We start from the raw sequence: 27,233 nt of genomic DNA, 5'->3' as shown, positions 1-27,233 counted from the left end.
TACAATCCGATTAATCCCCGATTAATCTCCGAATTACCGATTAATCCTTCTAAAGTCTCAACCGATTAATCCCCGAGTAGCGAATTTTGCAACCTTGTATATTTACACATATAGTGGTAGGATCAAGAGGGAAGTAACCAATCGGGGGAAGCGTGGGGAAGCAAAATGTTTTTTTTTCGTTTTTTGAAAAAACTTTGTTCACGAACATTATAGATTGGATGAAAATATGAACATTTAATAAAGACACTTTGTGATAAATGTTTTTATTTTGGCGGGAAAACGCTCGAAGAAGTAATATATAACAATTATCGTGTTTTTCGAGCGTATGTTGAGGTTTTAGATATTAGAGTTTGTAGGGTTTAAATATTAGTGTTTAGAAATTTAGGGTTTAGGGTTTAGATTTAGGATTTAGATTGAGTTTTTAACACGAACGGTTTAGAGTTTAGGGTTTAGGGTTTATGGTTTGGTGTTTTGGGTTTATGGAAAAATAACATTCAAGATAATATTGTTCGTGAAAAATGTTAATGTTTTTTTTCCATGTTTTGTGAAGTAAAATTTAGTCCGATTTAGAGTTTAGGGTTTAGGGTTTAGGGTTTGGTGTTTTGGGTTTATGGATAGGGTTTGGGTTTGGTGTTTTGGGTTTATGGAATAAACCCAAAACACCAAACCCTAAACCCTAAACTCTCAATCGGGCTAAATTTTACTTTACAAAACATGAAAAAAAAAGTTAACATTCTTCACGAACAATATTATCTTGAATGTTATTTTTGTCGATCGTTTTCCCGCCAAAATAATAACATTCATCACGAAGTGTCTTTTCTAAATGTTCATATTTTCGTGTTATCTTGATGCCTGAAAAAAAAATTTGATTCCTCCCGCTTCTCTCCGATTGGTTACTTCCCCATTGATCATGCCATATATATATATATATAATTGTAAGTTTTTAAAAGCAACTCAAGAAATTGTCACATGTTATGTAGTGTGAAGTTTCATTTGATATATATATATATATATATATATATATATATATATATATATATATATATATATATATATATATATATATATATATATATATATAGTGGTAGGATCAAGAGGGAAGTAATCAATCGGGGGAAGCGGGGGGAAGAAAAAACTTTTTTTTTTTCATTTTTTAAAAAAACTTTGTTCACGAACATTATAGATGAGATGAAAATATGAACATTTAGTAGAGACACTTTGTGATAAATGTTTTTATTTTGGCGGAAAAATGATCGAAGAAGTAATATATAACAATTATCGTATTTTTCGAGCGTATGTTGAGGTTTTAGCTATTGGGGGTTTAGATATTAGGGTTTAGATATTAGGGTTTATAGGGTTTAGATATTAGGGTTTAGAAATTTAGGGTTTAGGGTTTAGATTTAGGATTTAGATTGAGTTTTTAACACGAACGATTTAGAGTTTAGGGTTTAGGGTTTAGGGTTTAAGGTTTGGTGTTTTGGGTTTATGGAATAAACCCAAAACACCAAACCCTAAACCTTAAATCGGGCTAAATTTTACTTCACAAAACATGAAGAAAAAAAAAAAAACGTTCATATTCTTCACGAACAATATTATCTTGAATGTTATTTTTGTCGATCGTTTTCCCGCCTAAATAATAACATTCATCACGAAGTGTCTCTTCTAAATGTTCATATTTTCGTGTGATCTTGATGCCGGAAAAAAAAATACCAAAAAAAAGGAAAAAACTTTTTTTTTTTTTTGCTTCCTCCCGCTTCTCCCCGATTAGTTACTTTCCCATTGATCCTGCCCATATATATATATATATATATATATATATATATATATATATATATATATATATATATATATATATATATATATATATATATATATATATATATATACATACATATACATATACGCTAAACTAACCAAATCTCTTGGAATCACTACTATAAGATAGCGTATTTCGTAATTTTATTTATGAGAAATCTAGATCGATAATGGCAAGGGAAAAAACTCTCAATTTGCTGTGGAGTGGTTCGGTCCGTGAATCGAACGTAAAAAAGGTAAATGGTAAAGAGGCACTAAATTTCTTACGTGTTAAACAAGCGTTTTTTTTAGGTTGGCACTAAAAAGAGGCACCCGTTCCACCCACACAATTTGAGATTAACGGACATTATTATATCAAAGATTACTACTTAGCCGATGGCATATATCCGGTTTGGGTTACACATGTCAAAGGGTGGTCGTGTCCTTCTGACGATAGAAAGGCAAAATTTACGAGATATTAAGCAAGTCTCAAGTAGATGTTGTGCGAACTTTTGGGGTATTACAAGGTCGGTTTGGAATATTGAGCAGACATTCTCGAGCAATGAATGTGAACAATATGAGAAGCATAATGACACTTGTGTTATATTACACAATATGATACAAGAAGACAATAGTTTTGCTATCACTTCGCTTGAGGAAGAAACGTTGATGAGCCATCGAACGGGATCACACGTGTATTACCAAATGTGGGTAACTAATATCTCCCATCATGGTTTTAAGTTAAAACCTGGAGATACCTAGTTAGTCCACTGTTTTAACTTGTGAGGGGCAATTGCCTCTCGGGTTATGACAGGAACACGGCTCGTGTATCTCTTGGGGCCACTTTACGGGCCGTTTCATCTGGCATTAGATCCATAGGCCTCTCGGGGTGTGATAAACACTAGGTTCGTGCATCTCCTAGGTATCTTCACGGGTGTGACGAGCACAATGCTCGTGCATTTCATGGGGGTATCGATTCATGGGTATTGATTATAATTCGGTCTGACGAGGACATCTAAAATTTATGTAGGAGAGTTTCTTAATACCTCATCCCAAATCGGATAGAGAAAAGAAATATTGGTCCTTTTATAAGCATAAAAATGTGGCTACCTAATATCTCACACCATAGTTTTTAGTTGAAACCTGACGATACCAGTTAGTCCACTATTTTAACTTATGAGGGGCGACTGTCTCTCGGGTTGTGACGGGCACGCGATCCGTGCATCTCTTAGGTCCACATTGCGAGTCCTTTCAATACATATTATTGACTGAGGAAGAGATCGGGATATAGTTTTATTTCTTTTTTTTAAAGGCAAGTTGTTGGCATCAAATACTCTCATTTGTCACGCACGCATTTCAGGCAGAAACCCGAACTGCATTATAGGGATCCAAAGCTTAAACTATCCCGAGGGACAGACGGGTCGGACATGGATCTTGAATACGGGTCGGTAAAACCTCCCCGGGGCAATCCAGCTTTCAAGAAATAAATCCTACGAATATTTTTAAAGGGAAGGACTCTAACATGAGACCTCCCCACCCCAATCTCAATACAGAAGTGTAAGGGGTGAACCACTGAACCACTTTGCAGGAGAAACATGAGACAAACAGGTGTACGGTCGACTAATAGACGATCCCGCCGGCCATATCTGGCACATTCTGCCAACCGTTCGAACCATGAATGGTTTTAGTTTATGTAATTTTATGAATGGTTTTAGTTTATGTAATTTTATGAATGGTTTTAGTTTATGTAATTTTAATTTTTAAGACTTTCAATTTATGTATAGTTTTTATGTTTAAAATTTTTGACTTATTTATTTTTTATGTTTAAAAATTACTTTAGTTTAGTTATTTAATATAATTATTCATAAAACAAAAATATATTAAAATGAAAATAAGTGCGACATACACATATTTAAAGCCCCATTAACACACTTCAGATTTGACATTGTGTCGTCAGAGCCACATTTTTTTTCTTTCAAAAAGTGTAAATTTCACTTAATGTCATTGCTAAAAAGTCTCAAGGTAAGAAGTGGTCTAAGGGTGCTCCCAATAGTTGGGTCTTGAGTCTCGCCCAGGCTAGCCCTTCAGAGGACACCATTGGCAGCAACTAGTCCATGGGCTAGTTCAGGTCCCTTAGCCCTCCTTCTCGTGCTTCTTTGAAATATTTGTGGACGGATATATATATATATATATATATATATATATATATATATATATATATATATATATATATATATATATATATATATTACTTGTACCATGAACATTAAAGTTTGTAAACTCTTTAATTAAATAATTTAAGAGTTTCAATTTATTTGAAGGAGTATGTCATTATTGATAGTATTTAATCCAGAGTTAGTCATGGAAAGGAGGTGCTGATGTGACGCTGATGTGTCAACTAGTCCTGAGAAGAAATGAATGTCACCGTTGATAGCACTTTAAGTGCTCTAAATTTCCAATTCATATTGTTATTTAGTAGCAAAAAGATAAAGGGAAGTCCTCCGGAAAAAGTAATTCACTCAATTTGATTGAATTTATGAATGAATGGTAATATTTAGAACGTTAAATTTGATAAATTCATAACATGTATGTATTTAATAGTTATACGTTACAAATTCATAATTATATTTGTGGTGAGTTAATGAAATTCATTTTTTTTTATCAAAAAACAATTATATAATTTAATGAATCCAAAAATCAACAAAGTAAAAATCGGATTTATGTGATCGTAACAGGCAGAAAGAAATCAAGCTAACTTTAAACAAAGTGAACCACCAACATGGTAGATAAATTAACAAAGCCAGCTTAAACAACCAACATTAAAAATCCAAAAACTGAGATCCGTTAGTCCCTAAAATCATTTCCGGTATAACACTGAATCATCAGGAAAACGCCAATAGCCGATGTAACACCGAAAATCAGATAACGTGAAACTTCTCTAGCCTCAAAAAAGATTCCATCCGAAAAAATAGCCCTCCTAACGCAGAAACCAGGTCTCTAATATAGAGATCGTCGCCTACTCCAACTCCAAAGGCGCAACCGGAAAAAAGGACCCGGATTAATCAAATTCGATGATAAATATTTCAATGTTCCCCGTTAATGGTGATATTATATCTACCGAAGTTTATATATAGTACACGATTTACTCTTTGACCTTTTCTAATTGTACAATATTTTACCCTCCTTTAAAGCTAATATCACTTTTTTTTTTCTTTGACCCTCTAATTGTATATATAGCAAATCGTTCGTGAATCACTTTTTTTTTCTTTTTTTTTCTTTTTTTTTTTATCACTTTATCAATATTAATGTTTGTTATGAGTTAATAACTCAAATGGTGAGACATGACTCAGGAGTTCATATGTCCAAAAGTAGTCATTGCTGGAAAGTTACAAACTTGGTTCATAGTGGGGTTGCACACCAACCACATCTTCCAAAAAACATTCTTTAATTTTATTGTGTTCATTGCATGGGCTAATTCTTGATTTTGTTTATTATATTGATCTTCAGATCAAACATTTAACTAAGATCCTTTTTTAACTAAGATCTTAACTATATATAGCCTTTAATATTTAAACTTTTGTTTTTCGAATCTTTACCATAGAAACTATTGACGAAGCAAATCGATTTATCTGCAAACCAATTATATGTCCATATTCTCAGTTTCTTAAGAGATGTGCATTGGATCATAATTCTTTTGTAAAAGTTATGTTTTGTGTTGTATGTCATGAAATACAACTTCGGTAGCAGATATAATTAGGTTAATGACTTTCACCTTGCTAATATTTATTACTCCGTAATATTTGTTTGTAAATTTGTACTTTGAGAACACTTGATTTAAAATAACTTTATTAATAGTAATATATGACATTTCGTAGTGTATATATTCGTGTAATTAATATTAGAGGGTATGTGAGTTTGCCTATAATATATATATATATATATATATATATACATACATAGGGGCAGGATCAATGGGGAAGTAAATAATCGGGGGAGCGAGGGAAAACCATTTTTTTTTCGTTTTATTGGAGTTTTTTTATTCATGCATTAAAATCATACGAAAATATGAACATTTAAAAAAGACATTTCGTGATGAATGTTATTATTTAGGCGGGAAAATGATCGACAAAAATAACACTCAAGATAATATTGATCGTGAAGAATGTTAACGTTTTTTTTCATGTTTTGTGAAGTACTTTTTGTCAAAATTTAGCCCGATTTAGAGTTTAGGGTTTAGGGTTAAATGTTTTGGGTTTAGTCCCTAAACTCAAAACTTTAAACCCAAAACTCTAAACCGTTTGTGTTAAAAACTCAATCTAAATCCTAAATCTAAATCCTAAATCCTAAATTTCTAAACTCTAATATCTAAACCTTAATATCTAAAACCTCAAAATACGCTCGAAAAACACGATAATTGTTACTCCGTATATATTAATTCTTCTAGCGTTTTTCCGCCAAAATAAAAACATTTATCACAAAGTGTCTTTATTAAATGTTCATATTTTCATCAAATCTATAATGTTCGTGAACAAAGTTTTTTCAAAAAATGATTTTTTTTTATTCCCCCATTTTCCCCCCGATTGGTTACTCCCCCCTTATCCTACAACTATATATATATATATATATATATATATATATATATATATATATATATATATATATATATATATATATATATATATTAGGTTTTAGAGCTTGTGCGTTGCACGGGTGCGTAAAAATCCGTGCAAAAACCGTAACAGATTATATCATTCAAGTATGTAAATAGCGAAATTAAATAAAACGTTAGAGCCCTTGTGAAATGCGGACGATGGATTTTTACAAGCCGGATACACCCTTTTGAAATAGGGACGATGAATTTATTGAAGGTTTAAGGAGTAGTGACCGATAGCAAAGTGACATACGTCAAGGGATACGATCAGAGATGGCAAATTTTTACAAACTAGATACACCCTTGTGAAATAGGGACGATGAATTTATTGAAGGTTTGGTAAGGAGTGATGACCGATAGCAAAGTGACATACGTCGAGGATCAAGATGAAAGTGTTTTTTCTGCCTTTCCTCACCCCTGCCCTACCTTGTAACGGAGACTAATGGGTTGAAAGCGGTGAGGCATGGTCAGAGTGCAGGTTCGAATCCTGCCACCTTTCTTGTGGATCATCTTGAAATCACAGGATGATGGGAATAACAAAGCACAATTTTTGAAATGAGCACGTCAATATATGAATTGTTTCATTATTCGTTATTTCCGGGTCTTTTCGTTGCATTCACTTACAACAAGAAAGATCAGAGATGACAAATGTTAACACAGACCAATGTAAGTGACTATTGCTTTTAACATTTTGAGGAAGGTCTTATGTAAAGAATGGCTAGAGATAGACATGGATATATTCAAGTGGCTATCAATAACTATTGGTAGTGGTGTAGAGCCTTTTCTTCATTAACCAAGAAAATGAATTCAAGATACTTGTATTTTTCTTTTCAACATCTCATCAACATCGTATCTGGGAGTCCCGTCCATGGATATTAAGTCAAGATGCTTATTCAGTCTTTTTACTCATAGAGTGTGTTTTGATATATGTCAATTTTTTTTTTTTTAGAAAAGCAACAGGAATTTTATTACTCTAATAAAAACTGTACAACACACGGAACAGACCCGGCATGGAGCCGGATTATCCATGCTAAGCCCACAACCTATATATATACAATTATTTACAACACGACGCCAATACATTTGTAAACTTGCTGCCATTTTATACAGCCAAACGAAAATATATATAAAAAAAAACACGAAAAGATTCATCCAAGATCAACCCACACCAGCTCGAGGAGTTGTAAAACCACATGAACCAGGGTGAGTAAGCCATTGGAGCCAATCGAAACCGCATCTCTTTGATCTTTTGGTAATCCACTCGAAGCTTTTACATACAATAATAAGACTATTCTTAAAGGGCGTGCGTCTGAAATGGCAGCCTCTGACGCTTCTAACGAGGTGTCACCCGTGACACTGAAAGACGTTAGTCAAGATTCTAAAAAAAAAAAAAATGAACGCGTCAAAATTTTTTCAACCAATCATATTACACCATTTATTTTTAAATATTATTAATTTATTTATGTTATACGCAAATACCAATCATATTTTATCACATCACGTACCATAAATTTAACATTCAAATTTCACATTTTCCTTTAAAAACTTCACTTCATGACCTTGTCAAATTATCAAAAAGTATATTATTTGCTTTTGAAGTCAAAGCAGAATAAGCTGAACAATAGGTTGTTTTGCCTTGTCTAACCTCCCAAGATGTTGCTATCTATCATCATAATCCATTATCTCGAGATTATCTCATAAATCTCATAATTAACATATATCTAAATTCCTTTTAAGTTAAAACAGTGATAACTTCTTAAAAATCTCATGATAAAATGTTGAATTCCTTTTAAGTTAAAACAGTGATAATTGCTTAAAAATCTCATGATAAAATGTTGATATAGTTTGGGAATTATTTCATGCCAGTATTAATTAAACGGTCCTTCTTATATACCCATTACATTATCTGTGATCTTATTCTGCACATTACACTCATTATTATTTTTTCCTCTTCGAGAAAACATGAATTTATGATTTGTGAAACATCAAACAAATGAAAGAACTAGTTAATTACAACCAAGAGTCCTCAGTTTTAACAAGAAAAACAAACCGAAACTACAATATCATGCATTCCGAATAAAAAATTTACGGCAAATTGGTCACTTAATCTCATTCATCACCAGTCACTCAAAGGCTTGTCTTAATTTTTAATAAAAGTACAACTTACAAACTTGCAACTTCAATTTATTATAATTTCATAATTAAATAAAATATATATAAGTTATATATTTATTTTGTTGTAAACAAACTGAGTTAATTAAAATCGCTAGTAGACAAATGAAATATAGTGCTACCATGCATATGTAACATAAAGTCAACCAGATACTTAAATGGATGGTGCCATGAGTAGGACACCATTATTATACTCATTTTGTCGTGGAAATTTTTTTCTAATTTACATGAATAATAATTTATAAAAAATAATTAAATAACTAATAATATAAAAAAAATATTTATTTAAATAATTATTTGGAGTAGCATTTAATAAAACAATACGTAATAATAATAATAATAATAATAATAATAATAATAATAATAATAATAATAACAATAATAATAATACTAATAAATAATTACAATAATAATGATATATACTAATAATACTAGTGGTAGTAGTAAATAGTAATAGTAAAAATAAAATAATATTAATATTAATAATACAAATTATTATTATTATTATTATTATTATTATTATTATTATTATTATTATTATTATTATTATTACTAAATGTAATTATAGTAGTAATATTAATAGTAATAGTAGTAGTAATAAAATTAATAACGATAATAATAATAACTAGCAACGGATAAGCTCGCGCATTGGTACGGGTGCGTTTGAGTTGTTCTGACTTTGTAGTTGTTTAGTTAAAGGTCCTAGTCTCAATTATTCGATACCATTAGACATCAGTGTTTGTTTGATATGTTTTTTTTTTACGGCCAAAGAATCAAAATTTTATTAATAAACGATCTCTAACAAGGCACTAAGGGATAATTATAAAGGTATAGATAACCACAAGTTTCAATTAGAAACTAAGTTGCCTCTATTTATAATCCAACGAAATGAAAAGGATCTAATTACATCAAAAAGGCAACATTTAGAACAAAAAGCATCATTAAAAACAACACCGTTTCTGAACCGCCATATCGACCAAAGGAACGTAGCCATCACCGCTATAATCCGATTCTTCGATGAAACTGGTAAGCGAACACCTTCTAACTAAACCACAAAAGTATCCCAAGACGAAAAATGAGGGATGTTACCACCGAGCCAGATAGTGATTTTATGCCATAAGTCACAAGCCATATCACACTCAAATATTAAATGATCCCGCGTTTCTATCCCATTATTACAAATCAGACACATAATAGAGGCAATATCAATACCTTTCGCGGATAGGTTCCAACGAACAGGTAAACCATCTAAACGAAAACTCCAAAAAAAAAAACGTTAACTTTACGCAGAATAAAAACATACCAAATAGTCTTAAGATGTGATGATGGCAGCATGTTTCGATCAACACGATTTCGAGCAGCTTTCACCGAGAAGCTGTCATCAGCACCCAGCGTACACTTCCATCCATCAGGCGGATCACAGAGCATTGGGATGCCGATCTGTTCTAGTAACGTATTCAAAGCTTGTTCGTTTCGGCCATTAGAAATATATCTAACCCATGAAAAACTCCAATTGTCATTAACAATCTTGTCTACAATAAAACTATCCTGGTTTGAATCAAGGTAAAATAGTCTATTGAAACGAGAAGCGAGAGACGAATTGCCACACTAAGTATCATGCCAAAAACGAATAGAGTTACCATTTCCAACTATTAACTTGATGGTGTCCAACGATAACAAGTTCTTGGAAACAACCTTATTACCCGTGGACACTATATCTGCCCATAAACTATTTGAAGAGACGTGCACCTTGTCAAAATCGTTGCCATGAATGGATTTAATGATATTGACCCACATATCGTTAGGTTTAGTTAAATACCTCCATCTCCACTTAAAAATAAGTGCCAAGTTAAATGCTTTGAGACTACCGATATTTAATCCCCCTTTATCATATGAGGCTAACACTTTATCCCACCCATGCCATTCTTTTAGATAAATTACTTCCACCCCAAAAGAAACGAGCCCTAATAGATTCAAGACTTTTTAACATAGACTCGGGCAAAATGTTTGATATGCTACATTTAGTTATTTACATGAACAAAATGGCTACGACGATTGTCTTGTTTATTTAGTTACATACAAAGGGAATTTTTTTACGGCTATTCCTCTATTTTCTTGTGATTTTTTTGTTTCTTTTTTTTTTTTTTGAAAAGAAAGCCTTGTATTAAAAAACTTTGAGAATTTACAAATCGCGAATGCTAGTGCTAGCCATATGTACAAAGAGGCTAACCTAAGTAAACAAAACTAGAACATTAATTACAAAAGACATTTAGCAGCGATTTCAGAGCCTTACGAGACTTTAGCCTATCCCCGATCTATTGTTTGAAGGGGGAATGTAATATCCCGGATTTAGGATCCATTGGTTCCATTCCAAGGAGGACTTTTCTTAGCCTTTTTGAGATCTATTCGAAGCTCGAGGATTGCACCATAGCCAAGATATTCGACGGGATCCACTCTCTTTTCCTGAAAATCAATTCATTTCTAGCCTTCCATATATGATAACACATAGTCCACTTCGCCCCTTGCCAAATTGTTCTCCCAATACCTGTCGGATTTGAGATGCTTGAAGTGTCTTCAAAAGCAAATTCAAGAGATCGAATACTATCAAAAGGTAGGTTCCACCATCTAAGAAAACAATTCCATAGTTCAGCAACTTTTTTACATTGTGTTAAACTATGATTGAATGTTTCAATTTCCGTATCGCATGAAATGTCCCGTTCTTATTGATTAAAAACGTTACATATTAATTGATTTCGTTGCGAGGTTTTGATCTCTATATGAGACGTTTTTCAAAGACTGCATTCATTTTTAAAACAAACCATAACCTTTATTTCATAAATAAAGGTTTAAAAAGCTTTACGTAGATTATCAAATAATGATAATCTAAAATATCCTGTTTACACACGACCATTACATAATGGTTTACAATACAAATATGTTACATCGAAATCAGTTTCTTGAATGCAGTTTTTACACAATATCATACAAACATGGACTCCAAATCTTGTCCTTATTTTAGTATGCAACAGCGGAAGCTCTTAGTATTCACCTGAGAATAAACATGCTTTTAACGTCAACAAAAATGTTGGTGAGTTATAGGTTTAACCTATATATATCAAATCGTAACAATAGACCACAAGATTTCATATTTCAATACACATCCCATACATAGAGATAAAAATCATTCATATGGTGAACACCTGGTAACCGACATTAACAAGATGCATATATAAGAATATCCCCATCATTCCGGGACACCCTTCGGATATGATATAAATTTCAAAGTACTAAAGCATCCGGTACTTTGGATGGGGTTTGTTAGGCCCAATAGATCTATCTTTAGGATTCGCGTCAATTAGGGTGTCTGTTCCCTAATTCTTAGATTACCAGACTTAATAAAAAGGGGCATATTCGATTTCGATAATTCAACCATAGAATGTAGTTTCACGTACTTGTGTCTATTTTGTAAATCATTTATAAAACATGCATGTATTCTCATCCTAAAAATATTAGATTTTAAAAGTGGGACTATAACTCACTTTCACAGATTTTTACTTCATCGGGAAGTAAGACTTGGCCACTGGTTGATTCACGAACCTATAACAATATATACATATATATCAAAGTATGTTCAAAATATATTTACAACACTTTTAATATATTTTGATGTTTTAAGTTTATTAAGTCAGCTGTCCTCGTAAGTAACCTACAACTAGTTGTCCACAGTTAGATATACAGAAATAAATCGATAAATATTATCTTGAATCAATCCACGACCCAGTGTATACGTATCTCAGTATTGATCACAACTCAAACTATACATATTTTGGAATCAACCTCAACCCTGTATAGCTAACTCCAACATTCACATATTGAGTGTCTATGGTTGTTCCGAAATATATATAGATGTGTCGACATGATAGATCGAAACATTGTATACGTGTCTATGGTATCTCAAGATTACATAATATACAATACAAGTTGATTAAGTTATGGTTGGAATAGATTTGTTACCAATTTTCACGTAGCTAAAATGAGAAAAATTATCCAATCTTGTTTTACCCATAACTTCTTCATTTTAAATCTGTTTTGAGTGAATCAAATTGCTATGGTTTCATATTGAACTCTATTTTATGAATCTAAACAGAAAAAGTATAGGTTTATAGTCGGAAAAATAAGTTACAAGTCATATTTGTAAAGGTAGTCATTTCAGTCGAAAGAACGACGTCTAGATGACCATTTTAGAAAACATACTTCCACTTTGAGTTTAACCATAATTTTTGGATATAGTTTCATGTTCATAATAAAAATCATTTTCTCAGAATAACAACTTTTAAATCAAAGTTTATCATAGTTTTTAATTAACTAACCCAAAACAGCCCGCGGTGTTACTACGACGGCGTAAATTCGGTTTTACGGTGTTTTTCGTGTTTCCAGGTTTTAAATCATTAAGTTAGCATATAATATAGATATAGAACATGTGTTTAGTTAATTTTAAAAGTCAAGTTATAAGGATTAACTTTTGTTTGCGAACAAGTTTAGAATTAACTAAACTATGTTCTAGTGATTACGAGTTTAAACCTTCGAATAAGATAGTTTTATATATATGAATCGAATGATGTTATGAACATCATTACTACCTCAAGTTTAGTAGGTAAACCTACTGGAAGTGACAAGAAATGATCTAGCTTCAAAGGATCTTGGATGGCTTGAAAGTTCTTGAAGTAGGATCATGACACAAAAACAAGTTCAAGTAAGATTTTTACTCGAATTAAGATAGTTTATAGTTATAGAAATTGAATCAAAGTTTGAATATGAATATTACCTTGAATAAGAAAGATAACCTACTGTATATAACAAAGGTTTCTTGATCTTAGATGATTACTTGGAATGGATTAGAAAGCTTGGAAGTAAATTAGTAAACTTGAAGGGATTTTTGAAGTGTTCTTTAAGTGTTCTTCCTATGATGATTATAGCTTGATTCTTGAAGTGATTTTTGATGAAGATGATGATTAACTACTGAAAAAATACGTTCATAATAGTGTGTGTGTGTTGAGAGAGAATTAGAAAGAGAATTGGAAGTGAAATGGAGTGAATGATGAGTGGTAATTGGTGAGTGGTGAGTGGGGTTAAAAGGATTTCTAGTTAGTTGACTAGCTCATGGTAGAAGTTAAAATTGATTAGTCATACATGATGATGTCAAAGCTAAGGTATACGAAATAGTTTATATTTTACTAGGAAAAACTATTAAATACGATACAATTTTACACAAGATATTTATTTATTTAGAGAATGGATATACTTAAACCTTGCTACAACACTTATAGGCAGTGTACCTAATCGTACAGTAGTGTAGTTTTTAGTAAGTCCGGTTCGTTCCACAGGGAATCTTTTTTAAACAAAGTTCAACGCTATATTAGTTTACTTTTATAAAAATACAAACATATATATAAGTAATATTATTATTATAAAGGGGGGTTTTTACCGTTTAATGACCAGTTTGTCGATTTTAAAACTTTAGTCGCAGTTAAAACCTAATGTAAAATATTAAATAAATAAAAGACTTAAATTAAAACTTAAAGTAAATAACGATAATGAAATTGCGAATAAAAGTGCGATAAAATAAACTTGCGATAATTAAAAAGTACGATAATTAAAAGTGCGATTAAATAACAATAAATAAAAGTGCGATAATTAGAAGTGCAATTAAATATAAAATAAAGGAAATTAAATATGAAATAAAAGAATTATGCTTATTTAAACTTCCGTAATCATGATGTTCGACGTGTTGATTTTAGTTTTATGCCCATGGGTTAATTGTCCTTTGTCCTGGATTATTTAATATGTCCGTATGGTTTTTGTCCATAACAGTCCATCAGTCATAAATATAAAGTGCGAGTGTCCTCATCAAATTATTCTTATACCCGAAGTTAAATATTCCAACTAATTGGGGATTCGAATTGTAACAAGGTTTTAATACTTTGTTTAATGAATACACCAGGTTATCGACTGCGTGTAAGCCAAGGTTTTACTACTTTGTTAACAATTACACCAATTACCCTTGAATGTAATTTCACCCCTGTTTTAATTATTCTAGTGGCTATTAATCCATTCCCGTGTCCGGTTAAATGAACGATTATTCGTACATATAAATACCCCGCCCATCGTGTCCGATTGAGTGTATATGGTAATTTATAGGGACGCCCAATTGTAAATCTTTATATTAACATTAACAAACTATCATTTAGTTAAACAAATATAAAGCCCATTAATAGCCCATAGTCTAATTTCCACAAGTGTCGTTCTTTTGTCCAAACCCCAATTATGGTACAAAGCCCAATTACTCAATTTTAGTAATTAGCCCAACATCATGATTACTTCGTTTTAAATAAGCATAATAATAACTTAGCTACGAGACATTAATGTAAAAAGGTTGAACATAACTTACAATGATTAAAAATAGCGTAGCGTTACACGGACAGAATTTCGACTTACACCCTTACAATAATCGCTAACATACCCTTATTATTAGAATTATAATTAAAATTAAAATATAAATTATAAATATAAATATAAATTTTACGTATGAATGAGGAAGAAAAAAAGATAGATTTTACGATCAGAATTCGGTTGGCTTTATAGGCATAATTTCATTTTGGGGCTCCGCGACTCGCGGCATATTTTGCCTTCAAACTCCGCGAGTCGCGGAGTTTGAAATTCTAGCTCACACTTTGGAGTCTTTCTCTGCCGACGGTTTTTATTTATAAATATAATATATATATAATTAATATAATTAATTATATATTATATTATATTTATATACATAGTTAACTTGTAATTTTTAGTCCGTTGCGTCGAGCGTTGAGAGTTGACTCTGGTCCCGGTTCCGGATTTTCGAACGTCCTTGCGTACAATTTAATATCTTGTACTTTGCGTTTTGAATCTTGTACTCTTGTAATTTCGAGACGTTTCTTATCAATAATTGGAACCTTTTTGATTGTCTTTTGTACTTTTGAGCTTTTTGGTCGTTTGCGTCTTCAATTCGTCGAATCTGTCTTTTGTCTTCACCTTTTATTATTTAAACGAATATCACTTGTAAATAGAACAATTGCAACTAAAAGCTTGTCTTTCTTGAGGAATAATGCTATGAAATATATGTTCGTTTTTAGCATTATCAAATATTCCCACACTTGAGCGTTGCTTGTCCTCAAGCAATATCGTTTTGAAATACTAGAATCACTTCTTTATTCTTCACACTTTGTACATCAGTGATTTTCTATACGGCGGTATAAACAATGGTAGTAACGATATGGTTTACAGTCCCACATGACTATAAAAATTTAGATCCATTAAGGAAATTGGATCTTTATGAAAACATTTGATCTTTTGAAAATAAAATCTAGTTTTTACCCTAGATAAGTTTTCCGGGATAACCCTTTACCGGTGTTTGCAAAATATTTTTGTGGGTTTGGTGGGTTTCAGAATTGAAAATTTTAGCTCAAAACTTGCTGTTTTGTGTCACCCACTTGCTAACCTTGTATTTGGAAAGCAACACGTCCAGTTTACTTGTCCCGTATATTACCTTTCGATAAACTACCGTCCGGTTGTAAAGGAAAGCGTTGAACAAGCAACTGTTAAGGCAATGTCCCCTGACATGCTTTTAATTATGGTCTATAACGTGTCGGACGCAATTACTATCCTTGGTAGGAGCAATAGTAAAGCTCACCCTTTTAATTTTTCGGTATGGCACAAGGTCCTGTCTTTGACCATGCTATGCAACCACCGTTCTTACGGTTGACACCCGATTTGGTTCAGGTGACCTAATGAATTCCAGGTGAATTCCTAGGATTTTACGTTCAATGGTAATGAACGCATTGAAAATGGGTTTTCAGAAAACAAATCGGTTTATAATTTTGATCAAAATATTTTCTCGTTCAAGCTCGAGTTTAGATATCATTGAATTCCATGAGTTTGAATTCTCAATCTTTAAGGTCAATCTCTAGGATTGAGTAATATCAGTCTTAAAAGCTGATTTTTAATCTTTAAGGAGATTATCCTTTCTGGGGATCTGATTCATTAGTCTTATCCAGCTAATTTGCATGGTGCCCCCCATTGTACGAGATAAATCCTTCTCATGGTTAGGATAAATCTGACCACTTGGCGACCCTGTTTAATGCTGAGGTCCGTGGATTTCCTGCTGATTTTAGTGATGACTTTTCTAGATTTTTCGTCAACCTACAGCTGGTCTGGACGACAACTTCATGACCTAAATCAAGAAGCGCGTGTCTTTTTCGGAAGACTTTACTTCCTTTTAATGATGGAATTGATTCATCGTATAGATCCATATCTTCTTTTCTTTCATCGGGTAAAACAGTTTAGTTTAGTCCAAAGCAAAAGTATTTTCAGTTATTTGTTACAGATATATGTGATATATGTTTTGAATAACTTGGAGAATTTTCCCACACTTGGCTTTTATTTTCCTTTTTATCGTCCTCTATTCCATTTTAAATGAATTTTAACATTTTGGTTTGTTTCTCAATTTATGTCCTTTCCGAGGTTACAATAATTTCGGTGTTAAAACCTAGTTTTATCGTTCATAAATATGTATAAACATGATTTTGAGTTCATTTAATTGAAAATTTTGAAAAATTTTTACTAGAATTGGGTAGTCAGTATATAAGACCAGGGCTGTTCTTTATTATCAGAGAGCACTAGATTCTAATACAACTACTGCTTTACTAGTATTTTTAATGGTAACCAAGTGTTTAAGATAAAAATTTTAAAATCCGAAAGAATTTAACCCCTTCCCACACTTAAGATCTTGCAATGCCCTCATTTGCAAGAAATCAGTAACAATTTAAATTATTGAGGGTGATTTGTGTGAAAATGATTAAATTTTTACCAAAGTTTCCAAATATATTGGCGTTTGTTTGCTGAATGATAAATGGTGCACATCATTTGTTCATTCCGTCTTGTTGTTATTTCACATATATTTTGCATCTTGTCGTCAAAATTAGTTGCTTTTGCTGAACTTAATGCCAGTCTTTGAAAATGCGTTGTTTTACCCTGTTGTGTACATAAGATAAACTGCAAACATATATACATATTTTTGAAGTTTGGTATATTACCCCACATTCAAAAATTATTAAAATCTAAGAATAAAAGTTAGATAATTATAAAAATGATTACAATATTAACAAAAGTATTAAACGTATCAATAATTACAAATTACAAAATAAAAAAAAAATAATAAGTAAACTAAGGATGGTACCAATAGGGGTTCCAGGCATAACCATAGGTGCTATAGAATGCTTCGGCAGGGTCATACGTAGGATATGGTGGCTGCATCTCTATAGACCAAGGAGGGAAGATGGGTTTCGGTGTAGGAATATAGTTTCTACCTATATGTTGGCAATGAGCTATGATCTGGTTCTGATGAACTTGCCAATCTTCAAATGCTCTCTGTCTAGCATTTTCGTATTCCTGAGAAGCTATAAACCTATGCATTTCTTGCATCTCATTCCCCCCTCCTACATTACCTTGTTGTTGGTTTATCTCCACCTGTGGATGTCTACCATGGTATCGTACTGCGGCGTTATTTCGCCTTTTCAAAACTTTCGCACCATGGTATACATTTAAACCTATAGTATCGCGGGGTTCTGGTTCTTCTACTAATAATCCCCCCCGACTTATATCCACACCGAGATATTCACCAATCAAAGTAATAAAAATACCACCTCCTATTATGCTATGCGGTCGCATCCCCCAAACCATAGCTGATAAATAATAACCCACACAATATGGTATACTTACAGCGCTTTGTGGGTCTCGAATACACATATGGTAAAACAAATCCTGTTCATTTACCTTTTCCTTGTTTTTACCCCTTTGTGTAATCGAATTAGCTAAAAATCTATGTATCACTCTTAATTCGGCTCTATCTATATCCAAATAAGAGTAATTTCCCCCTTTGAAACGGTGATGGCTTGTCATTTGACTCCACACACCGTGTGTATCAAAATTTTCATCTATCTTTCTACCGTTTAGTATCAATCCTCTACAATCGGCAGACGCTAACTCCTCAGGCGTATATATACGTAAAGCCTGAGCCATGTCCAGTAAAGACATGTGGCGCATCGAACCGCCTAACAAAAATCTAATAAAAGAATGATCGGTTAAACTAGCTACCCGATCATTCAACTCTATACTACATAACAATTCTTCACACCATACTTTATATACAGGTCTACGCATGGTGAATAAACGTACCCAGTCATTAAAAGAAGAATTACCATACCTCTGTACAAGTAATTCCCTAATTGGCCTGGCCAATTCTACAGCTTCTAAGGGTCCCCATTCTATGACCCTCGGTACCTCAACAACCTTAGAATGAAGAGTATGCAAACCCCGTTGATATTTTGGATAATCTATCCAAAGTCTGTCAAATCTCAGGTTCGGGTGCAACTCTTCCAAGTGCATATCGGAAAAGGTCATGACTGGATGAGGTATATCCTGCTTGTAGTAGTTATCCACCTCCTGTTGTTCCAAATTCTCAGCAGGAGCATTGCGGGCTTGGGATGAAGATTCACCCCTTTCATTCTGCAAAACACATCAAACACAATTTTTGTGCATCCAAATATGCATTAGTTTCAGCAAAATCATCAATCAAAATAATTACAATGACATTATCAATTTATATCAAACTTAAGCTCATTTTCATATTTTCATCAAATCTACACTTTTTCAAATAAGCAATTACGAAAATGTTCGCCAAGTTCATAATCATTCAACTCAAATAACATGTCAAAATAATCATTACTAGCAATTAAACAAGTTTCAAATGGCATTATCTTTCAAAAATCAAGTTCATGAATTTTAGACTTGAAAAAGTCCACTTTAATTCTCAAAATCATGTTTAGGCTCAAAGTTTGGATCATTCAACTACCTAGACATGTTACACTACTTATTTTAGCAACAATTCATGACAAAAATCGGCCATAACCTGTTTATATCAAAAAGCCCCAAATTTGCTCAAGAACACAAACCCTAGATTACTCAAAATTTAAAGTTTAAGGCTTCTAATTATGTTAAACAGCATCAATCTAAGTTATACAAGCATAATACATAAACAATTTAAGTTTAATTACACTAAAAAGCATCAAAATCAAATTGGGAAAAAAATGACTCAAGAACACCAAATTTCGGATTAAATGGTGTTTAGGTGTAGAAATTTACCGTTTTTCTTGAGTAATTCTTAGATAGCATCCTTCTCAACATGATTTTAGCAAAAGATTTGGTGATTAACGGTTAAAAATTGTGATTTTGGGGGTTTTTTCTCGGGTATTTTCGGAGTATTTCGCAGCTATTTTCTGTTTTGGGTGTGTGAAACTGAGCTGTTGCAGCTCTTTATTTTTTTTCTGTAATCCGACTCTCCCGCGAGTCGCGGGGATTAACCCTCCAAACTCCGCGACTCGCGGAGTTTGGTAATTTTTTTTTTTTTTTTTTTATAATCATTAACTTATTAAAACAATTAAGTAATTAATTTTAAAATTTTGTTTCCCTTGTTATTTAGGACGAGGTCGTTTCGGATCGATGTCCTAGTCCGTCCTTCGACAAAATTTTAAAATTTGTCTTTTTGTAGCGATTGTTTTAAAAGCTAAGATTTTTGGGTTTTTTCAATATTTTTGGCATACTTTAATTCAATAAGATTAAAAATAATGATATTAAAAGTTCTCGTCCCTCCCTCGGGTAAAGCAATTTCGGTTCAAAGACCTAGTCTTCAACTTACGATGAATTTTAAAAATCATATTCTTAACTTAATGAGATAAAGTAAATTTTTGTTTTTAAATTCACACAACTTAAATATAAAATTCAAAATTAATATTAAAAATTCACACCAAACTCAAAATTTGAAATGCATAAAATTAAAAATTCATATTTTAAAAATTAAAAGTTCACACCAATATTAATTTAAAAATTCATATTATAAATTCACACCAAACTTATATTAATTTTTTCAAATATTTACAATTTTAAAAATATTGATTTTACAAAGTTTACAATATTTATAAAGGGTTCAAATATTAATTTTTTTAAAAAAAAAACATGGTAAAAATAAAATTAAAAATCTTTTTGTCTTTTTATCCCACTTTAATCAATCAAATATTATCAAAAATATGCGCCCCTCTTTTCGGTAAAGTAATTTCGGTTCCAAGACTTAATTTAACTCATGACGAATTTTTGAAATATTTTGTGTTGATTGATTAAAGATATTTATACCTTAAGAATAAACGTTAAATTTCGCAGTGATGTAATAAATTTTTGAATGATATCAATAATTTCGGTCGCCAAACCTAATTTTATTTAATACCAATTTAATACTTTTTAGCGAACAAATTAGCGTTTATTATCAAAAGGTTAAAAATAAAAATAAAAATAAAAACTGTACAGACATACCTGTGGAATAGATTTCTTAGTTATATGATCTATCCCATTCATAAGATAGTCGGTTTAATTGATTTTCCATGGCTACATAGGCGTAACCTCGAGCATTCAGTGTCTTTTCTTTTAAACATATGAACGGTCCGTCTCTGCATAAAGTAACAAATTCGGTATTTGAATAGGTTTGATTATTTGAACATTTACCTCCATGTGACCATTTTCCGCATTTGTGACATCTTTCTAGGTGTCGTGCTCTTCTTTTCGCTGCGGATTTTGATTTTCCTTTACCAAATTGTAACTTATTATCTTCGCATCTGGATTCTTTTCTAACTCCGTCCATTCTTTCTCTGATTACTGATACTATTTCACTCGGTAGTATGTCATTATTACGTTTAGTGATCAAAGCGTGTAGCATTAGACCATGGTTTAGCTCACAGGCAGTCTTCATTTTGTAAAAACCTAAAAAAAATAAAAATTCAGAATGGGGGGAGAAGACTAGTTCTTTAGGGTCTGCTAGGGAAAGACCATTCGGGTTCCATTTTCGAGAACTACACGAAAACAGACAATCTAACTCTAACAGAAATACATATTATCCTTTAAAGACTTGATTCTCCCCACACTTAGTTAGCTGTGGTGTCGAAATTGTGGTTAACTTCGTTGTCGACTTCCATCGGACCATGTATGTAATGTTTAACTCTGTGACCATTAACTTTAAATTCAATCCCATTTGAATTTATTAATTCTATCGTTCCGTATGGGAAAACTCTTTTGACTATGAATGGTCCAGACCATCTTGATTTCAATTTTCCAGGAAATAGCTTGAATCGTGAATTGAAAAGAAGAACTCTGTCTCCTTCTTTAAATTCTTTTGAACTTCTGATTCTTTTATCATGCCATTTTTTCGTTCTTTCTTTATAGATTAACGAATTTTCGTATGCTTCATGTCTTAATTCTTCTAATTCGTTTAGTTGACTTAATCGTAGACGTCCAGCTTCATGTAAATCAAGATTACATGTCTTCAAAGCCCAAAATGCTTTGTGTTCAATTTCTACTGGAAGATGACATGCTTTTCCATAAACAAGTCTAAAAGGTGTGGTTCCAATTGGAGTTTTGTAGGCTGTTCTAAAAGCCCAGAGTGCATCCTCCAATTTAATGGACCATTCCTTCGGATTTGATCCTACGGTTTTCTCTAGAATACGTTTTAAAGCTCGGTTGGTATTTTCAACTTGTCCACTTGTTTGTGGATGATATGCGGTGGAGATTTTATGAGTTACTCCATATCTTTTAAGAACTTTCTCAAGTTGATTATTACAGAAATGAGTACCCCGATCACTTATTAAAGCTTTCGGTGTTCCAAACCTTGCAAAAAGACGTTTTAAAAAGTTGACTACAACTCGTGCATCGTTAGTTGGGAGAGCTTGTGCTTCCGCCCATTTAGATACATAATCAATGGCTACGAGTATATATAGATTATTATGAGATTTTGGAAATGGACCCATAAAGTCAATACCCCAAATGTCAAATACTTCACATACTTGGATGACATTTTGTGGCATTTCATCACGTTGACTTATTTTTCCGGCCCTTTGACATGCATCACAGGATTTGCAAAGAAGGTGTGCGTCTTTGTAAATTGTAGGCCAATAGAATCCAGCTTCATAAACTTTTCTTGCTGTTAGTTGAGGCCCATAATGCCCTCCTGTTGGTCCTGTGTGACAATGGTTTAAAATTTTACTAGCTTCATCTCCAAATACACATCGGCGTATTATTCCATCGGGACAACTTTTAAACAGATGTGGATCTTCCCAGAAATAGTGTTTTATATCACTGAAGAATTTCTTTCGTCTTTGGTACGATAATCCTTTTTCAAGGAATCCACAAACTAAGTAGTTTGCATATTCTGCAAACCATGGAATTTCTTTATAATCTATCTTCAATAGATATTCATCAGGAAAGTTGTCTTGTATGGCCGATTCATTCAGAACTTCTAATTCGGGATTTTCAAGACGAGAAAGATGATCAGCGGCGAGATTTTCTGCTCCTCTTTTATCTCGGATTTCAATATCAAACTCTTGTAAGAGTAAGATCCAACGGATTAATCTTGGTTTAGCATCTTGTTTTGAAAATAGGTATCTAAGAGCAGAATGGTCGGTATAGACCACCGTTTTTGCTAGAACGAGATATGAACGAAATTTGTCAAAAGCAAAGACAATAGCAAGGAGTTCTTTTTCAGTAGTTGTATAGTTCGTTTGTGCTCCTTGTAACGTCTTACTAGCATAATATATAGGTTGAAATCGTTTTTCAATCCTTTGTCCTAAAACGGCTCCCATTGCAAAATCACTTGCATCGCACATTAGTTCAAATGGTAGATTCCAATTTGGTGTTATCATGATCGGTGCATTAGTGAGTTTCTCTTTAAGAATATTAAAAGATTTGATACACTCATCTGAAAAGATGAATGGAGCATCCTTTTCTAGGAGTTTATTCATAGGAGTGGCAATTTTTGAAAAATCTTTTATGAAACGTCGGTAAAAACCGGCATGCCCTAGAAAACTCCTAACTCCTCTAACATTGGTGGGATGTGGAAGTTTAGCAATTACATCTACTTTAGCTCTATCCACTTCAATTCCTTCTTTTGAAATTTTATGTCCAAGAACGATGCCTTCTTTAACCATGAAATGGCATTTCTCCCAATTAAGTACTAGATTTGATTGTTCGCATCTAATTAGCATTCGTTCCAGATTAACTAGACATGATTTAAATGTATCACCGAAGACTGAAAAGTCATCCATGAATACTTCCATGCATTCTTCTATCATGTCGTGAAAAATCGCCATCATACACCTTTGAAAGGTTGCAGGGGCGTTACAAAGTCCAAATGGCATGCGTTTGTAAGCAAAAGTACCATAAGGGCACGTGAATGTGGTTTTCTCTTGATCCTCGGGTGCTATTGGAATTTGAAAATATCCGGAAAATCCATCTAGAAAACAATAGTAACTATTTCCGGCTAATCTTTCCAACATTTGATCTATGAAAGGTAAGGGAAAGTGATCTTTTCTGGTGGCGTCATTTAATTTTCTATAATCAATACATACACGCCATCCTGTTACAGTCCTAGTAGGAATAAGCTCATTTTTCTCATTTGTAATGACAGTCATGCCACCCTTCTTAGGCACGCATTGAACTGGGCTTACCCATGGACTATCAGAAATTGGATATATCAAACCTGCATCTAGCAGTTTAATAATCTCTTTCTTAACTACATCTTGCATATTAGGATTTAGTCTTCGTTGGCGTTGCACATACGTTTTATGACCTTCTTCCATAAGGATTTTATGTGTGCAATACGAAGGACTTATTCCTTTAATATCATGAATCTTCCATGCAATGGCTGGTTTATGAGCTTTTAACACAGAAATGAGTTGTGATTTCTCATTTTCAGTAAGAGAAGACGATATTATTACAGGTAATTCAGATTCACCATGTAAATAAGCGTATTTCAAATGGTTTGGAAGTGGCTTTAACTCTAATTTCGGAGGTTCTTCTATCGATGATTTATATCGATATCTGTCTTCCTCTTTTAGCATTTGAATTTCTTCTGTTGTTGGTTCATATCCATTAGCTATAAGTGTAGCTAACATTTCAGCTTCATCAATTGGTTCATTACCTTCTCCTAAAGAACATTCTCCTGTTCCTTGTAATTCTGGAAATTCTTCTAATAATTCTGCATGTGCATCTATAGTTTGAATATAATAACATGTATCATCTGCAGATTGTGGTTGTTGCATTGCTCTATCAACTGAAAAGGTAACACTCTCATCCTCTATACTTAGGGTCAGTTTCTTACCGAACACGTCTATCATTGCTTTAGCCGTGTTTAAGAATGGTCTTCCTAATATGAGAGGAACTTGAGAATCTTCTTCCATGTCCAAAACAACAAAATCTACTGGAAATACTAAAGTACCAACTTTAACTAGCATGTTCTCCATTATCCCTCTAGGATATTTTATTGATCTATCGGCTAGTTGTATGCTTATTCTGGTTGGTTTCAATTCTCCAAGGTCTAGTTTAGCGTATAGTGAATACGGCATTAGATTTATACTAGCACCTAAGTCTGCCAATGCTTCTATTGAACTAAGACTACCCAGAAAACATGGAATTGTGAAACTTCCTGGATCAGATAGTTTTTCTGGTATCTTATTCAACAGCACTGCTGAACAATTAGCATTCATAGTAACAGCCGAGAGTTCTTCCATTTTCTTTCTATTTGAGATTAGATCTTTCAAGAATTTAGCATATCTTGGCATTCCTGAAATCACATCAATGAAAGGAAGATTTACATTTATCTGTTTAAACATATCCAAAAATTTGGATTGCTCGGCTTCAAGTTTCTCTTTCTTCATTTTACTCGGGTAAGGAAGTGGTGGTTGGTATGGTTTAACATAAGGTTTATCCTTAACTTTGTTATCTTCATTAACCTTCTCAACTACCGGTTCTTTTTCCTTATCTTGATCAGGTTGTGGTTCTTGTGGAGTAGGAATAGTTTCATCAGAAGTTACAGGTATTTCAGGTGGTTTAAGTGTTGTACCACTTCTTGTGGTAATGGCTTTAGCTGTTTCATTCCGGGGGTTAGCATTTGTATCACTAGGTAGACTTCCTGGTTTTCTTTCACCTATTAACCTTGCTAGGTTACTCACTTCTTGTTCCAGATTTTGAATAGAAGCTTGTTGATTTCTAAATGCTTGAGCATTTTGTTCATTGGTTTGTTTCTGAGATGTGAAAAACTGTGTTTGAGTTTCAACTAGCTTTGTCATCATATCTTCTAAATTCGGCTTTTTATCATCGGTTTGTTGTGGTGGTTTGTTTTGAAAATTAGGTCTTTGCTGGTTGTAAGTATTATTGGATACTTGTTGATTGCTAGGACCTTGTTGGTTGTTGTATGGAATATTTCGGTTATAATTCGGGTTTTGATTGTAAATCGGTCTTGGCGGTTGATAATTATTCTGATAATTATTTCCAGGCCTTTGGTTTATGTATGAAATATTCTCTCTTTGTTCCATTGTTAATTCAATACTGAGACAATCTTTTGTCAAATGTGGTCCTCCACACTGCTCACAACTAATTCGTATTGAGTGAATATCTTTAGTCATCTTTTCCATTCGTCTCTCTACAGCATCTATCTTTGCGGAAATGGAATCTAAGTCATGGCTAGAATCGGCTCTAGCTGCTTTAGATGATCTAATGATGTCTTTTTCTTGGTGCCACTCATGTGAGTGGGAAGCAGTATTATCAATAATTTTGTATGCATCAGTTTCGGTTTTCTTCATAATAGAACCACCAGCTGCTATATCTATGTCTTTTCTTGTAGTGATGTCGCATCCTTGGTAGAATATTTGTACTATTTGACAGGTGTCTAAACCATGTTGCGGACATCCTCTTAACAACTTTCCATATCTAGTCCACGCCTCATATAGAGTTTCATTTGGCTTCTGTGTGAACGTAACAATTTCTGCTTGAAGTCTTACGGCTTTAGATGCAGGAAAGAATTGTTTAAGAAATTTGTCAACTAAAACGTCCCATGTATCAATCGCCCCTTCAGGTAATGATTCCAACCAATCTTTGGCTTCTCCCTTTAAAGTCCAGGGAAATAACATGAGATATATCTGTTCATCCTCCACTTCTCGGGTTTTAAATAGTGTGCAGATCCTATTAAAGGTACGTAGATGTTCATTTGGATCTTCCTTAGGCGCACCACTAAATTGGCATTGATTAGTCACCATGTGTAGAATTTGTCCTTTGATTTCATAATCTGGTGCATTAATGTCTGGATGAGTAATTGCGTGACCTTGGCCAGTGCGTTTAGCTCTCATTCGGTCTTCCATACTTAAAGGTTCCAGATTCTCCATAATTGAATTTGTTGAATCGGTATCACTAGATGATTCTGATTTAATGGTTCGTTCCTCAACACTCTCTGTTTGAATGATTGGTGGCTCCGGAGGAAAGTTTAATGGTTCAGGATCTACGAACCGTTCCTGAATATTTTCCGGATTCTCAATTGTGAGGTCGGGTTCAAAAAATGGATTATCGGAAATTTGAACTGAAGTACTTGGTCTACTGGATGACGATTCTAAAGAAAAATCAACGGTGGTTATATTTGCTAAATGTCTTGATCTAG

Source organism: Rutidosis leptorrhynchoides, chromosome 3, assembly GCF_046630445.1.
Source record: "Rutidosis leptorrhynchoides isolate AG116_Rl617_1_P2 chromosome 3, CSIRO_AGI_Rlap_v1, whole genome shotgun sequence".
NCBI classification, from domain to species: Eukaryota; Viridiplantae; Streptophyta; class Magnoliopsida; order Asterales; family Asteraceae; genus Rutidosis; species Rutidosis leptorrhynchoides.
The sequence above is the reverse complement of the archived record's forward strand: the minus strand, read 5'-3'. Positions refer to the sequence as shown.